Below are 17,020 nucleotides of genomic sequence, written 5' to 3'. Positions count from 1 at the left end.
GCATTTTATTGCTCTAATGAGTGTAATGCTGTTGAAGGATATAAAAAAAAATGAGAAGGAGAAAGCAGATTCAAACAGGATCCCTCCAGAATAGCATCTGTTGACTTTAACAAAGGTGATAATAGAGAAATACTGTTCTTTGACAGGTCAATTTACTTGCAAGAGCTTCAGCTGTACCAGTGCAGAAAATCTCCAGGTATTACTCATTGCACCTGGAAACTTAGGAAAAACACGGTAGCTGTAAATGATGATATTGACCTCTTCAACCCTTTGATCTAATACTGCCAGACAGCAAGAGCGTGCCCCATGGACCAGAGGCAACAACATTGTACATTCAGCCGCATAGACATGTTCCATCAACATATTTAAGTTGCCTTGACACTATTAGTTGAGCAGGTTTGCTCTCTCATTTATCCACTGACTGTGCCATCTGTTATCTTCCTCGACACACTGGGGATGGCATAGTTGAGCTCCTCAACTGTCTCCTGGGTGAGATCAGTGGCAGGCCTCTAAATCCACTATGAAGATGACCTTGTGAATAATATGTAGACTATGACTGCTCACAAAACTTGACTGGCCAGTATGTTTGCAACACTTTCATCATGGTAAATATGAATGTAAATATTAATATAAATTGGCAGTTTTAAATAAATAGAATCAAGATGTATTGAAACATGGCCTTTAATCATAACTTCCTTGGATTCTGGCAACATCTTGGCCAGGTTGAAGCCCTGCCCACTCCAATGGTTAACGAGTGAATTTCCAGCATTGGCTGACCTAGGATTGGTTTCCTAGTGGTCATGATGGACATCAGACTGCCATTGCCATGGAGTGGACTCAAGCCTTCCTTGATTGCAAATGTTTCTTATAAATTAGTCAATAGTTATCAACTCAAAAATCTAAATTCTCCTCATTACTGTAACAACTCTGCAATGCAAAGGTATTTCTAGCCAAGTGTTTCAAATCAAGATACATGGTGAAACGTAGAACATAGAACAGGAATGGGTCCTTTGGTCCAAAATATTTGTACAGGATATAATGCCAAGTTAAACCGATCTCAATTGCCAGTTTGCACATGATCCATATCCCCCTAATCTCTGCACCGGGTGGTGCCACCAGCAGTGGCTGCCTCGCCAACAGTCTGTCTGTCTTTTTTAATTTTTGTTATTTTTTAGTATGTGTTAAAAAAGTATGGTTTAGTGTTCCTTGGTTTGGTTTATGGGGGGGGGGGGGGGGGAAGGGGTCGGGGGAAACTTTTTTTTTCAATCTCTTACCTCGACGGAGGAGATGCGATTTTTGCTAACACCGTGGAGTTGGCGGCCTTTGCTGGAGACTGACGGGTGCTCCAAGCCGCTGTAGTCTGCGGGACTTTAACATAACGGAGTTTGTGATCCCTTTGCCAGCGATCGAAGCTCCAACCGCGGGGCCTGTGGACTTTAACATGGTGAAGCCCGCGGTCTCTGGTAAGAGGAGGCCGACTCAGGAGCTCCATACTGCGGAGAGAGTTTCAATTGCCCCGGCACGGGAGTTTCGATCACCCTGATGGGGGCTTCGATCGTCAGCTGCGGGGGCTTTGATCGCCCCAACTGCGGATAGTTTGACTGCTCCGATCGCGGGAGAACAAGAGGAAGAAGATTGAACTTTATTGCCTTCCATCACAGTGAGGAATGTGGAGTCCATTGTGATGGATGTTTATGTTGACTTATGTGGTTGGTGTCATCTTGCTTTTCACTTAGTATGGTTGTATGGTAACTCAAATGTCATTGTACCTTAAATGGTACATGTGACAATAAACTGACCTTGAAACCTTGAAACTTCCATGTGCCTATCCATAGAACTCATAAACGCCACTATTGTACCTACTTCCACCACCACCCCTGGCAGTGCCTTCTAGGCCCCCACCAATCTCACGGTATAAAAGCCTGCCCGGCACAACCCCATTAAAAGTTCCACCTCTCACCTTATAGCTATGTCCTTTAGTATTTTTCACCCTGAGAAAAAGGTTCTGACTGCCTACTGTCATCATTTTATATAATTCTATCAAGTCTCCCCTCAACCTCCAACGTTCCAGAGAAAACAATCCTAATCTATCCAACCTCACCATGTCAATCCAGACAATATGCATGTCGTTAGCCTGCAGTTGGTCAGTCGTTCTAGATCTAAAGACATTACCTTTACTTCCAAAACCGTCAGATTGTGTTTGGTGGAAAGTTTTAGAGTCTGAAACAAGGCCCAAATCAACTTCAAACTCAGTCACTTCTGTTTCACACTGAAGCAGGAGAATATCTGATAGAGTTATCGATTCATTTGCAGTTGGCGAGTTGATCATTGGAACCTGTCAAGGAGACTGACCTCTTCATTGTGTCACACAAGTGTGCTGTGTTTCCCAGGCCTTGGGGAGGATGGCTGACAAACGCAGCCAGGAAGAACTAATCTGTAAAGCCTTTCTCACACTGGCATTGAACCAGAGGCAGTGGGAGTCTGCTGTCTCACCAGGGTAATGTCCAAATTCTCCCTCTCTCTACTTAGTCTCCATACACAGAGGCAGCACAGTGGCGCAGCGGTAGAGTTGCTGCTTTACAGTACAAGAGACCAGGCTTCGATCCTGACTACAGGTGGTATCTGTACGGAGTTTGTACGTTCTCTCTGTGACCGAGTGGGTTTATAAAATTGTCCCCAGTATGTAGGATCGTGCTAGTGTACAGGGTGATCGCTTGTCAGCATGGACTGAAAGGGCCGAAAGGCCTGTTCCCACACTGTATCTCTAACTTCTAAAGTAAATCTATGGAGAAAGAAAAAACATGAATTTAACAGGGCAGCATGGTGGTACAGTGATAGAGTTTCTGCCTTACAGCCCTTGCAGCGTCAGAGACCTGGGTTCGATCTCAACTACATGTGCTGTCGGTACGGAATTTGTACGTTCTCCCTGTGGCCACGTGGGTTTTCACCAAGATCTCCGGTTTCCTCTCACACTCCAAAGATGTACAGGTTTGTCGGTTGATTGGCTTGGGTTTGTATACTTGGTATAAGTGTAAATTGTCCCTAGTGTGTGTAGGATAGTGGTAATGTGCTGGGATTGCTGGTCGGCGCGGACTCGGTGGGCCGAAGGGCCTGTTTCCATGCTGTATCCCTAAACTAAACTAAACTAAACTAATCACTCCTGGGGTCTCCTTGTAACCCAGCCACAATCGGCATCTCTGCCTCACAATCTCTCCTAGTTTCAGAAGAAGAAGCTCTCAGATGAGATGTTGCTGGATAGACCGCCTGAGCAGGAGTCAGCCTAGATACCAGTGGGTTGCACAGAGGCACAGTTGTAAAGTTGCTGCCTTACAGTACGAAGTCTGTATGGAGTTTGTACGTTCTCCCTGTGACCACGTGGGATTTCTCATAGTGCTCCGGATCCCACCCACACTCCAAAAACGTACCGATTTTTAGGTTAATTGGCTTCTGTAAATTGTCCCTAGTGTGTAGGATAGAACTAGTGTACAGGCAATCATTGTTCGGCGCAGATTTGGTGAGCCGAAGGGCCTGTTTCCATGCTGTATCTCTAAACTAAGCAGTGTGGTCCACTGGGCAGAATAAAAGTATTTAATGAACCAAAAGACATTCAGGGATTCAGGAATTGTGGTTTCCGACCACAAGTCTTCATCACCACTCTGACCGCACTCTACAGGTCAGAGCTAGTATTATCAACCACAGACAATTTTTAAGCTACCAAACTCAATTATTTTATAATGTAGTGGTAGGTGTAGTTGGCCAAGCATTGGTCTGCAGTGGAAAATAATTCAATTCTAGTTGAAGTGAGAGTTAATTACTGCTCAAAAATAAGTGATGTACATTGACTGCTCGGCTTAATTTAGTCCACCCTGCCTGAATTATTAGTTTAATTGCTGATTTTCTGCATGAACGGAAAAGTTTAATTTGTGTGATTATTTAATAGTTTTAAATGTGACTTTAGAGTAATAATGTCAGAGCAGGTTTTGCCACCTATTTGACAGCAATAAATGTTCATCTATTTATTAAAGATTATTCCAACAGACCAATTACATCCAATGTTCCATTTCCCTATAGTGGTATCTGAACCAAATTCCAATGGCTATATACCACAAATATATGCTAATAATTATTAGAAGATATAATGGATAAAATAAGAAAGCACACTACCAGTATTCTATATGAAAATCAGAATAGGTGTTAATAATCACTATATGTCTGACATAAGGAAAATCTTAATTCTGACAACATGAAGCCCTCATCAATAGGAGATGCTGTCAAAACATTAGAATGCTCCATTTATCATTTATTTTACTTCAGAGTCACGTGAGTGACTACGTGAAGAACCCCGCCAGGACGCATGCGTGACATATCGCTTTCACGCTTGCGAAACGACAGGCGGGGTGGAGCGTTTCCCCGCAGCGGTAAGTTTGAAACCGCGACCTGCAGGTAAGTGATTTACTCTGCGGTAGTGTTTGTCCCCGCGCTGTTTTTACACGGGGAGGGAAGCTGGACAAAATAGTGTCCACAAGTGCTGCGAGTGAAGCTGGCTGGGGAGGACCGCGAAGTTGCGGGAGCCAGCAGCAGCTGAAGGCACAAGCCCCGTAAGTGGGATCAGCTGTGCCGACTTTTGGTCCCACGCCGGCCAGAACACCACGGCCGGGCGGGAGACTATTCAGAATGGGGTCGTCGACTTTGACAAATCGAAACGGCAGGAGGCGGGATGGAACGACGTTCCCCCGTAGCGACAGTTTAAACCAGGACCTGCAGGTAAGTGAAACTGCGGTCTTTATTCTCCCCATACTGTTTCACAGGTGGGGAAACATGGAGAACTGTGCAAACAACGGCAGGCAGCACAGGAATCACCCGTAAGGGAACAGCTGTGCACGATTTCGCTCCCGCACCAGCCAGATTAAACACCATGGCTGGGCGTGAGACTATACAGAACGGAGCCGTTGGCTTTGACAAGTCAAAACGGCAGGAGGAGGGGTGGAAAACGTTCCCCCTTAACGGCAAGTTTTAAGCCTGGACCTGCAGGTAAGTGATACTGCGGTCTTTATTGTTCCCATACTGTTCTACAGGTGGGGGAAACATGCACAAGGCAAAGAAGTCGACCAGAGCAGGCGGGGGAGAGTTGCGGACACCAGCAGCGGCCGGCGGCACAGGAATCACCCGTAAGGGAACAGCTGTGCCCGACTTCGCCCCCGCCCCGACCAGATTAAACACTGCGTCTGGGCGGGAAGGCAAGAAAAAAAACAAACGAGCCGAGGACTGATGAGTCCGACTTTGGGCGGCCAGCGGCCGTGAGCGCTGGAGCTGATTGGAGCGGCTTATGGAGCCGAGCTCCAACATGACAGACTCCGGGAGAGGAGTCTAGTCACCATGGGGATATAAAAAACACCCACAGCAGCACCTTACGTAGGGCTGCACAGTGCATCTCCCTTGTCAGAGGGGAGTACTGGGGGGTCAATTCTGGGCTGACCCTGAAGAGGGGTTTTGACGAACAAAACTACAAGTGTGCAGGGGGTGCAGGAAGGCAAAATCTACTGGTCATGGTGTCCAAATACATACAGCCTGACCACGGTGGACACCACTGCAAAAATACTTGGGATCAGGAAACTGCGCATCCCTGAATGTTCCAGTCGTGGAAATAGCATCTGGAAACATGTCGGAGCAGGACTTAGGAAAGCCCTGGGGCTCATAAAGGCGACAACATTAAGGATCTCCTACAGCCAAAGACAGCACCCTTATGCACCCACCAGCAGAACAAGAGAAGCTGGTGAAAGCTCAAAGGCCGGGCATACAGGACAGCGGTCTTTTAGACCATAGCCCAGACCGGCCTTTCTGGAAGATGCGCAAACCCCCAACACAAAAACAAACCCAGACACCGGCACCTCAACCTCCATGAAGACCACACAGAAGAAGCAAACTTCCACTGGTAACAATGGAGGTAGGTGGGTCTGGTCCCTTACAAATTATAGGAAGAATGGATAATACACACATTGGTGGGAGATTACACTCTTTTGGATACATGGTGTATATTAACTACATACACTTATATCCTAAGCAGTATCCAGGGATATACCATTGAATTGTGCAAAAGGGGTAATGGGTAAACCCAACACGATTGGCTGGAATTTGTGTCTTATATCTTTACCAAAAACAAAATAGATGGTGACAGTCGCATCATCATCGAATTGACCAAATTGAATACATTGTACTATATATTCAGTTAAAAATGGGAACTGGTAACTGCTAAAGGACTGATTTCCAAAGGCTACTCCATGGCTAGCATCGACCTAAAAGATGCTTACTATTCAGTGCCAACACGGACTGATCACAAACGTTATTTTAAAAAATTCAACTGGATGGGGCAGCTCTGGCAGAATAGAGCTCTACCATATACATAATCATATGATCATACTAATTGTGGGCATAACTTTGGAGTTGGCCTAACTAGCTGTAACAGCCACCATACAATTGGGTTAAAACTGGGGTTATCATCCATCCAGTTAAATCTAAACTAACGACTACCAACATAATGGATTATTTGGGGTTCACTATTGACAGCTCACATGTCGGTGACTTTACCAAAGGACAAGGCTACAGTCTTAACTGAGGCCTGCAACAACCCCACTGACATCAGTGAACCGTCTATCAGATTGGTAACCAGTATAATTGGCATATAGTGTCTGCCTTTCCAGCCACACAATTTGGACCTTTGTATTACCAAAAATCTACAAAGGGAAAAAATAGTTCTCAACTCAAAGTTAATACTGGTCATTTCGACAGACCAATAAGCCACCAATCAAAGCTTATGGAATTAAAATGGTGGAGGGATAACATTCGGCATTGTTCCAACCCTATCGTTATCAGCAAACCCTTAGTGGTGCTACAAACTGATGCCAGTGCGCTTGGTTGGGGTACTACCAATTTCCATCTCTATCTGTGGAGGTAGATGAAAGGCACAGGAGGCATCATGATCGCAAACACTGCGCATAAACTACCTGGAAATGTGGGGTGCGTTCTATGGCCTAAAGTCATACTGCTCTGGGATAAATCACCAGCATGCTAGACTACAGAGTGACAATCTGACTAATACAATTTGGTGTATCCAGAGAAATATTGGAATATCAGCTACTTACCTACCAGGTAACCCAAAATTCAGTGACAGACATCAGGTCACGCAAATTCAATAAAATAAGACTTAATAACCAGTTACCAAACTGTGGTTCTTGGGAACCAGACCCTGGGACAGCAGGGACAGATGCTTTTCACTGCATTGATGGGGCAATTGTTTATCTATGTATTCTCTCCTTTTCTGCATCATCAGTCGGGTATTACGAAAAATACAGCAAGACTCAGCGTCTGTTAATTGGTAGTGCTGATTGGCCTACCTAACCACGGTTCCCTGTGACACTCAACATGGGGTTTAACCATGCATCACCACCCTGAAACAACCAGATTATTGGTTCATACTGTAAAAGGGGAACCCATCCATGTCAAAAACAACAAACCTATCAATTTGTAGAGTCTAAAGAAACCTCTACTGCAACTGGGACTGGTGGACCGAACATTGAACATTATCTCAGCGGGCCACAGACAGTCCACCAAAAACTATATCTGGTATATATCAGGAAATGGGAGATATATTGTCACAGAAACAACATCACCTACAGTTTGATGAACGTAACGTCTGTGCTCGAATTCCTGGCAGGCCTCCATTATGATGAGGGGCTCAGTTACAGTGCCATTAACTGTGCCAGAAGTGCCCTTTCAACATATCTATGGCGAGGATTAGAGCGTCATCAAGAGTCAAGAGTCAAGAGAGTCAAGAGTCAATTTAATTGTCATTTGGACCCCTGGAGGTCCAAACGAAATGCCGTTTCTGCAGCCATACATTACACACAAATAGACCCAGACACAACATAATTACATTTAACATAAACATCCATCACATAGCTGTGATGGAAGGCCAAATAAACTTCTCTCTCCACTGCACTCTCCCCCCCCCCCCCGATGTCAGAGTCAAAGTCATAGCCCCCGGCTGGCGATGGCGATTGTCCCGCGGCCATTAAAGCCACGCCGGGTGGTGCGAGGTCGCACACCGGGTCTTGATGTTGGAGCCCCCGGTGTGCGCTCGCAGAGTCCGCGGCCATTCCAGCCGCGCGGGGCAGTGGTGTCAGGCCCCGCTCCAGGAGCTCTTCGACCCCGCAACTCGGGCGGGAGAAGTCGCCGCCGCAGAAGCCCCGAAAAGCGGTCTCCCCCCAGGGAGCCGTGGGCTCCTGGTGCCGCCGTCCACAGACCTGTAGAGAGCCTCCGACTCTCCGGCAGCAGCAGCAGCAGCAGCAGCAGCAGCAGCAGCAGCAGCAACAGCATTCTGTTGGGACTCACCCCTGGTAACCAAACATATGAGGGGAATTTTTAATATCAATCCCCCAAGAACCAGGTACTCTCTAAATGGGATATGAGTATTGCCCTAACGTTGCTAAGGAATTGGTCTCCAGCAACAGCTCTATCCCTGCATAAGACTGACGCAGAAAACAGTCATGCTGATGGCTTTGGTCACGGTACTAAGGGTACAGTCGTACATAAGTTAAGGCTGGACTACATGACTTCTTCAACAGGAATATAACGTTTCATATTACGAATTAGTCAAACAGAACAGACCGGGATCATCAGGACTCAAAATAGAATTTAGGGATTACCCTACAGATATCGCCTCTGTATAATAAAACAATTATTGTTCTATATGGAGAACACCAAAAACATCTGAGGCTATGAGATAGCACTACTAATCAGCCACAAGCAAACCCACAAAAAAGTGTCTGTTCAAACTATTTCCAGATGGCTGAAACAGGTTTTAACAACAGCTGGGGTGGATACTAACATATTCAAATCTTATTCCACCAGGGCTGCAACTACATCGGCAGCTATGGAGTTGGATGTACCAATGAACCAAATCCTCGAGACAGCAGGATGGATCAGGGGAAAATGTTCCAACTATTCTACCCCAAACCAGTAGTTAAACTGGAACTTTGCAGAGCCAATTTTAAGTTCTCTAATATAATTTCACCCCGTAAATAGGGGCTATAATTTGTTGTTAACAATTTATCATGGATTTCAATGTTAGACTCATGTCTAAACATGTTAACACAATTCCTCCCACAGTCAATTAAGGCAGATGTGATGCATGGACTCGTTTCCACGGCATGAAATCACAGAGCTTTGAAATCTTCACGTAGTCACTCACGTGACTCTGAAGTAAAATACAGGTGCACAACCTTTTATCCGACGATCCAAATAACGAAAAGCTCCTAATAGCGACATTTTTTCGGTCCTTGAAGAAAGGTCCTTGAAAACGTTCACCGAGGGCGGCCCGCAGAGGTGACAGCAGAACCTCCGGTCGGTCCTCGAAGAAAGGGGAACTAAATCCCCATTCATAAAAGAGAAGGTGAGGGTATATTGCGCGAGAGGGTTAATAATTTACAATCTGCTGCTGCCTGCCAGCTGAGTTAAAATGTTCCCACGGTAGACTCACGATACACAGTGTATCGTAAGTCTTGCGTGGGAACTTTTTAACTCAGCGGGCAGGCAGCAGCAAATTGTCACTCCCTTCAGTTTCACCCCACCTACACCCCTCTGCTTCCCGGCCATATGTGTGACCCCTTCCCTCCCCTCTCCAGCTCCCCGCCCATTGCACCGGCGCGGGGGCTTTGCACTGCCTTCACGTCGGAGCCAGTGCCAGTCACCGGAGACATCAGGACCAACGGGACACCGGCCCCCAGGCCCACTGCAAGCACGGAGATCCCAGAGACCCACAGCCAGCAGCAGCCCAGCCCCGTTCCAATTCCAGAGGAACACGCTCCCCGTAGGGACCGAAGCTGATGGTGTGCAAGGTGCGTCTTGGTCTTGAGATTGCGGATGAGGGGGCGCAGCTCGGACTGCGACGTCTCCGGCCACCCCCCTGTACAGGAGCTGAGACTGGGAACTGTGGGGTTGTTTGCAGTTGCAGAGGGAGGGGGCAAGGGCGGTAAAGTTCCCAGTCTCAGCTCCATTCCAGGGGGGTGGCCGGAACCGTCAGGACCAACGGGACACCGACTGCAAGCACGGAGATCCCAGAGACTCACAGCCAGCAGCAACTCTAGCCCAGCCCCGCTCCAACTCCAGAGGAACCCGGGTTGCGGATGAGGGGGCGCAGCTCGGGCTGTGGGCGAACTGCCACTTGTCGCTGTAGCGGCGCATCGGGGAGCGGGCTCTTGTTGGTCCTGACGTCTCCGGCCACCCCCCTGGACAGGAGCTGAGAGACGTCACGACCACCAGAAGCCGCTCCCCGATGCGCCGCTACAGCGACAAGTGGCAGTTCGCCCACAGCCCGAGCTGCGCCCCCTCATCGGGACACCAACCCCCAGGCCCACTGCAAGCACGGAGATCCCAGAGACTCACAGCTAGCAGCAACTCTAGCCCAGCCCCGCTCCAACTCGGGTTGCGGATGAGGGGGCGCAGCTCGGGCTGTGGGCGAACTGCCACTTGTCGCCGTTGCGGCCCATCGGGGAGCGGCTTCCTCTGGAGTTGGAGGGACAGGGAGACACAGCGGCTTTTTAGAATGGTGGGCAATCACTTCCAAAGTTCTGCCCACACAGTCAGTACACCTCTCCTACACTTGTCTCCCGCACTAAGATCATCTCGCAGAGAATGATCCCAGCCTAACCCTCCCTATTCTCTCCTATTCTGCAAGAAAAAACTACATTGAAGACTCAAACTCGCGATCGAGTAACTGCCGGGATCGAGGCGCAAACTCGCGACCTTGCGGATATGAGCCGAGCACTCTGCCACTGCGTCAGCCGTTAAAATCTACGCTAAAAATCTTCCATTCCGAAAGCCGAAAAATTTTGAATTACGAAAAGTGTCCGGTCCCAAGGCTTTCGGATAAAAGGTTGTGCACCTGTAGTAAGATTAAACGACAACTTACCAGTTCGAAGTTTGATCATTATTTTATAAGGAGTACGTTGAGGGAATACGTGCCCTCCGCTCCCACCCTTGATCATATACTCAACTGTTATTTTCTTGTCTAATCTTACTAAGTTCGGTCATTACAGTTATCTGTGATTTCACACCGCTGCTTTGAAGAATGACACGCATGCGTTCTGGCGGGGTTCTTCACGTATTCCCTCAACGTACTCCTCATAAAATAACGATCAAACTTTGAACTGGTAAGTTCTCGTTTAATCTTACTATTTTCAACTACTCTGATTCTGTTCTGCATAGTTCATTTTAATTTAATTTTTAAATTGAATGCCTTATAAAGGAATGTCTTTTGACATTGATGGTAAAGATTTGGTAATAAAATGTGGATACTAAAACATGAGTAAATATTAAATTGAACAGAGGCGAAGTGAATGAAAACTGCAAGCTCCGATAGAGTAAAAGATAGTTGTCTTATCTGTGTTGTTCAAGTACCAGTCACTTTTAACTGTTGCCAAGCAGATGTGCCAGACATAGAGAGTTTGCAAATCAAAACCACCCAGAAGTCACCAAGTAGTTGACACCAGAAGTTAACAGAAGAGGTTATATCTCATTCTCAATCCTGCTGATTTGCACCATTCAAAGAAGCAAAAGGCTAAAGTCTACTTTCATTGCAACATTACAATTAATGCCCTTTTTATATGTCTTTATAATCAAAGTTGCCTGTGAATTCAAGATGCATTGCCACCAGTTCTGTTTATTTTCCTCTCTCAATCTCTCTCACTCTCTCTCTCTCCCTCACACACTCACTCTCTCCACCAATCATCCTCCTCTATGCAATCTACTTCCAAGCAAAAACATACATTGTTTGAGCCAGCTGTTCTAAACTAACATTGCATGGGTCTGAGAAGGTTTCTACCGAGTGAATCTTCTTTACTTTTAGAGCTGGTAACATAGGGATTGACTTTTACCTTGACTACTTCCAAAAAGAAATAGTCTGGCCTATATTCCTAATTCCCAATTCCCAATTCCTAATCTGGCACAGCCCCAAACCTTTAACTTCACAAAGATCTGTCGTATGCTACAGTTCTGGGGTGCATATTTCAGACAAAGCTTTTGTTGTTTCATTGCCCCAGGAGGGAATGCCACATTGCTGACTCAGACACCTGCAGAGACCATCATGATGAAGGGTTTCTACATTAATATTGCCTCCCTAGTGCCACATATGAAAGAAAAATACAGCTAGTCAGTTACTAGGCTCTAATTTTGACTTTGAACAGTAATATTATAAAATGAATTAATTTGAGCAAGGTACTCTCTTTCTTCAAAACCCTTCCACTCGTTGTTTCTGAATGCATTTCCCCAGCCATTACTGTAGTGGAAAAGTCAGCATTCTCTACCCTCACTTGATTGAGGGCTGCTGCAAAGTCTGATTTCCTTCACCTCATCCTAAAAAAGCTGCACTGTAGCTTTTCCCATCCTGTAAATCAAAGTGTTCTGCAGCTGTTTATCAATGTGCATGTTAACATGTTCACCCATCCAAATCCAAGCCTTCCCATCATGACATAACTGCTTCTACTAACCACCAATTTCCACCCACCTTTATCTCATTGTGAACTGGGTCCACACTGGTTGATCTTGCATCTACAACTGTCTGCCTCATTTCATTTCTGATCGGAGACCCACCTCATCCACCATACTACTCTTTTAAACCCACATACTTGTGGTCTTCATAGCCTCTCTGAACTGTCCTTGAACCACTGGAGGTTACAAATAGCCTCTATATCCCCATAACCCTCTTAATTTCACTTTCAGATCCATAATTAAATATGTTCCCACAGAAAGCATTGTTTCTTTTATTTAGCTTTATTGATAGAACTCCAGGATTGGATTTAGTTAAAGTAAATCATGTGTAATCATGTGTCATCTTTCTTCCCACTCACTTTGCCCATCCCCCACCCTACTTGTCCTGCCAGTTCCACTGTTTGTATCCATATATCCCTTCATTATTACCTCTTCCACAGCCAACAATGGACCATTGTGGACTCCACCTTTCCTTGGTCATCGGTTCCGGCTCTGATTTGTTCTGAACGTTTTCATACCACTGACTCCCTCCTCCCTGACTCTCAGTGTGGAGAAGGTTTTCAAGCAGAACGTCACTTATTTCTTTTCTCTGGAGATGTTGCCTGGCCTGCTGAGTTACTCCAGCATTTTCCATCTACCTTATGTGTAAAACCCCTTTTCGATTTTTTAAACACATGTATTCATTTAAATATGTAGGAAGGAACTACAGATGCTTGTTTAAAACAAAGATAGACACACAAAGCTGGAGCAACTCAGCGGGTCTGGAGAAAGGGAAAAGGTGACGTTTCGGGTCAAGACCCTTCTTCAGACTTCTCAGACAAAATTATTTATTTATTTATTTATTTTTTAAATAATATTTTAATTAGAAGTAGACATATTATAAAGTATAATTACATATTATAGTAAAAAACATTCATACATCAGTCATACATTATTAACATTTTCAATTGTCGATTAATTCTGCTTCTAGTGGGTTTTTTTATATAGAGAGAAAAAGAGAGAAAGAGAGAAAAAAGAGTCACAAATATCAAAAAAACAGAAAAGGTGGAATGGATTACTTATAATACGTCATTGGAGATAGGTTCGTAGATTATAAAGTATAACTTTTCATCTACTCCTGAGTTCAAGTTTCAGTTGGGTTTTCGTGCTGGGCCTGTCTATCCCTTCAGATAATTAATGAATGGAGCCCATATTTTAACAAAAAGTTCTTGTTTGTCCATTAAGACAAGTCTAATTCTTTCTAGATGTAGGGTCTCTGACATTTCCACAATCCACATTTTAATTGTGGGGGTTATAAGGCCTTTCCAAAATTTTAATATTAATGTTTTCCCGGTTATTATACTGTAGTCGAGGAAATTTCTTTGGCTTGTTGTGAGTGTTAAACTTTGTTCTGATATTCCAAGTATTATTAATTTTGAGTCTGGATCCAGTTTAGTATTAATAACTTCTGAAATTATTTCAAAAATATGTCCAGAAATGTTTAATTTTTGTTTAATTTGCAAACGTATGTGTTAAATTGGCCTCTAGATGTAGACATTTATCACAAATAGGAGAGATATGTGGGAAGATTCTATTTAGTTTTATCTTGGAGTAGTGTAATCTATGTAAGACTTTAAATTGTATTAAAGCATGTCTGGCATTTAACAAGCATTGATGTATATGTTGTAAACTTTCGTCCCACATATCTTTCGTTATAGGATGACCCAATTCATTTTCCCATGTGTATCTATATGGTTCCATCGGTGGTACCTCGTTGTTTAGGAGGGTGTTATAAATATAAGCTATTAATTTTTCAGTGTTAGGATGCTTATTCAAACATTCATCAAGGATTTCTGGTTCCCTAGTCCTGTAAACGTGTGTATTAGATTTAACATAATCTCTAATTTGTAGATATCTGAAGAAATTATTTGAGTGCAGTCCATGATTCTGTTGTAACTCTTGAAATGAAAGAAAAGTGCCTTTCCCATAAAGACGTCCAATCTTTTTAATTCCATAATATTTCCATTATGTGTAACCTTTATCCAATAAGGATGGCTTGAATAAAGGAGTATTTACAATGGGAAGGCATAGTAGTATATTATTCAATTTTAAAGCCTTTTTTAATTGTTTCTAAATTCGTATTCCACTATATATTATGGGGTTTTCCTTATAGGTTTTTTTGTGCAGTTTTGTGGGAGTCTTCCTTTTCCATCCTTAACCAATCTGGTTGTTGATCCATTTCCATATTTTTAATATGGACTGCCCAGAAATAAAACACGAAATTTGGCAAAGTCAAACCTCCTTTGACTTACATAAATGTTTTTTACTTATTCTAAAAGATTTTTAAAAGAATCATTGAAATTATTTTGTCCCTTTTTTTAATCTCAAGCAGCTGGCCCATGGCTCTACATATCAAAGAGAGGCTGAAAAGTGGGTGGGGGAGGGAAGGAAAAGGGGAAAAGAATGACTGGAGAAAGTATATAATAAATGGCCAGACCAAAAGAGCAGGCTTTATACGAGCGGGGCATCATACAGGACCAGAGTTGGGAAAAGGAAGATAAATCGAGTAGCAGTAAAGCTGAGAAAGAAAGGAGAGGCAAGATAAAGACAATTCACAGTTATTCAGACATACAATTATGTAGCATCTTTCAGGAAGTCTTTGCACTAGGGTGACAGTCGTTTTAAATTGTAGTCATTATTGCAATGTATTACTATCAGCAGAGAGGTAAACTGTTCTATCCTTGGTTCTTAATGATGTAGTTTGAAGGATAAATGTTGGGCAGATATTTGCGAAGGCCCACCTTCTCCTCTTCAACTAGTGTCCTGGGATCTTCCCAGTCCACCTGAGGGAGCCATCAGGGATTAACTTCAATGTGTCATCCAAATGAAAGCACTTCCAACAGTACATCTCAATATTGCTCTAGAGAATGGAGCCACAGTCTTGTGTCCCAGACTCGGCTTAAATTTTGAGCCTTTTGATTCAAACCGTAGGTTACAATTAGAGTCATAGAGTATTTCAGCACAAAAACATGCCCTTTGGTCCAGCTTGCCCATGCCGATCAAGGTGCCCATCTACACTAGTCCAACCCGCCCGCGTTTGGCCCATATCCCTCTAAACCTTTCCTACCCATTTACGTAATTTGAGGAAGGAGATTCTTGCTATTGAGGGAGTGCAGCTTAGGTTTACCAGGTTAATTCCCGGGATGGAGAGACTGTCATATGATACAAGAATGGAAGAACTGGGCTTGTATTCACTGGAATTTGGAAGGATGAGAGGGGATCTTATAGATACATATAAAATTATTAAGGAATTAGACAAGCTAGATGCAGGAAACATGTTCCCGATGTTGGGGGTGTCCAGAACCAGAGGCCACAGTTTAAGAAAAAGGAGTAGGCTATTTAGAACCGAGATGAGGAAAAACATTTTCACACAGAGAGTTGTGAATTTGTGGAATTCTCTGCCTCAGAAAGGATTGGAGGCCGATTCTTTAGATGCATTCAAAAGAGAGTTAGATCTTAAGGCTAGCGGAATCAATGGATATGCGTAGAAGGCAGGGATGTGGTACTGATTGTGGATGATCAGCCATGATCACATTGAATGGTGGTGCTGGCTCGAAGGGCCGAATGGCCTACTACTGCACTTATTTTCTATGTTTCTATGTTACCTGTCCAATTGTCTTTTAAATGTTGTTATTGTTTCTGCCTCCACTGTCTCCTCCAGCAGCTCATTCCATATGCCCACAGTCCTTTGTGAAAATGTTGTCACTCAGATTCCAATCAAATCTTTCTACCCTCACCTTAAACCTATGACCTCTGGTTTTTGATTGTCCTACTCTGGATAAATGACTATGTGTATCTACCCTATCTATTCATCTCATGATCTTATACACCTCTAGAAGATATCCTCTCATCTTCCTATTCTCCAAAGAATATAGTCCTAGCCTGCCCAACCTCTCACTATAGCTCAGGCCCCCTAGTCGTAGAGTTATACAGCATCGAAACAAGCCCCTCAGCCCAACTTGCCCACGCCGACAAACATGCCCCATCCACACTAGTTCCACCTGCCTGCATTTGGCCAATATTCCTCTAAACGTGTCCTATCTATGCACCTGTCTAAATGATTCGAGCAAAAGTGTTCAGGAGTGTTTTCTTAAGCAGTATGTGGAGACCCCCGCACGTTAGATGGCAACACTGTATCTAGTATTGGGAAATTGGGAAGGACAAATTAATGACGTGTGTGTGGAGGAGCCATTTGGGCACAGTGAGCACAGTTCGATTAGGTTAAAGATAGTTATGGATAGGGACAGAGAGGGACCATGTGTTAAAATGGTCAACTGGGGTGAGGCCAACTTTCAGGGTATGAGAGAAGGTCTCTCTCAAGTTGTCTGGAGCAGGTTATTAGAGGGGAAAGGAACATCGGCCAAGTGGGATGTTTTTAAAAGTGTACTGAAGAAAGCTCAGGATGTGTACGTTCACGTTAGAGTGAAGGGCAAAGCAG

The sequence above is a fragment of the Leucoraja erinacea genome, chromosome 5, assembly GCF_028641065.1.
Source record: "Leucoraja erinacea ecotype New England chromosome 5, Leri_hhj_1, whole genome shotgun sequence".
NCBI classification, from domain to species: Eukaryota; Metazoa; Chordata; class Chondrichthyes; order Rajiformes; family Rajidae; genus Leucoraja; species Leucoraja erinaceus.
Note: the sequence above shows the minus strand (reverse complement) of the source record.